This window comes from Pteropus vampyrus, unplaced genomic scaffold (genome assembly GCF_000151845.1).
Source record: "Pteropus vampyrus isolate Shadow unplaced genomic scaffold, Pvam_2.0 Scaffold526, whole genome shotgun sequence".
In the NCBI taxonomy this organism is placed as follows: Eukaryota; Metazoa; Chordata; class Mammalia; order Chiroptera; family Pteropodidae; genus Pteropus; species Pteropus vampyrus.
Genome location: NW_011889307.1, coordinates 199,427 through 201,042, shown reverse-complemented (window position 1 = coordinate 201,042; position 1,616 = coordinate 199,427).

Genomic DNA, 1,616 nt, shown 5'->3' with positions numbered 1-1,616 from the left:
TTTACTTTAATCTGCCTCATATATTTATTTATTTATTTGCATTTTTGATTCATTTATTTTCTTTAATTCTTTTACTCATGAATTTTTAAAAAGCTATCAACAAAACCTAAACCTTCTTTAACGTCTTTTTAGTTATTTTGCCAATAATAATATCTGTCAAATTGTTGCTTGTTTATTATATGTTGGTTGGCTTTGTTACTGAGGTAGAGAAAGTATCTGTTTTAGTTTTGTAGTTATTTTGATGTCAGTTACAAACCCTTTACTTTGGAAATTCTTGTTCTCTTTTGTTGTCAAGCAAATGAACATCAGGAAACTGAATGGATTAGAGAAGAACATCGCTTTAATTAATTTTTGATCTGAAAATTGAAAATTTGTATAAAATATTCAAAAACATATAGTTGTGGAATGTAGAGTTAAAAAGGACTCTAAACTCAAGTTATTATCATTATTCTAGACATTTATTTCATGCCATTTTGAGTAAAATGTTTACTAAAACTACTAAAATAATTAGATTAGAAAATTAAATACAAGTATAAAATAAGCTTAGAATAAACCCACTGTATCCAAACAATAAAAACAGCTATAAGGGAGTTTACATTTAATTTACAGCCCTTTTTGAACTTAAATTTTGGATTGCTAGTACTTCATGGTGACCCTAAGTCTAAAACAAGCCATTAACTTGACCATTTAGGGACTGACACAACAGTGGAAAGAACGCTGGCGTTGGGCCCAAAGGCTGGGATATATGCCCTGGTTAAACTCTTACTAGCTGTACAACCTTGTGTAAGTTCTTTCATTTCTCTGGTCTTTAGTTTTCTCATAGTCTAAATAAGGCTATTGATAACCAGCTAAGAATCTCATCAGTAATAAATTATTTAGATAAAAAGTGTCTAGAATATGGCAGACATTCAATAAATCATTGTTTTTGCATATATTACATTTGGCTCCTAAGGCATGATACTTCTATAGCACTCTTTAAGAAAAGTCTGAGGGTCATTCATGACATACATTATATTTTGTGAGACATAATGCTTTACATCCTATCATGTCCTACATGTTAGAATATACACTTGAGTAGTGGATTACCTTACCTGCATGGCAAGCACAGTACTATTAGTGAGATAATTTTATATAAAAGTACTGCACACATAAGGCTACTATATTATTTGCTAAAAATCTTAGATCCACCTTTGTTGTTCATTGGTACCAAAGGCATAAAAATTTGTGACACAAATTTTTGTATTTGTTTCATCCTTGAGTCTATTTTTTCTTTTTCTTTTCTCATTTATTTCCATTTTATGCTGTCTTGCTTATATAACTTTGTATAGTGCCATCACTCTGTTTTAAAACAATGTGGTATACTAACACACAAATATATGTATGTGTATATATATGTATACACACATTAATATCATTGCTACTGTTTTTTAAATTATACACTACAAAGAAAGGGGGGAGATGAGCTCTAGAATTCTAATTTGTACATGGTATACTTCTTATTGTCCTGACCAGTTGGATATATGAATTTTATGATTAAGAAGAATTCAGTTTGGGCCTCAGGCTGGAAAAGTTCTCCTTTAGAAACATTGCAAGCCTAATTTATGAAAGATTGAGTT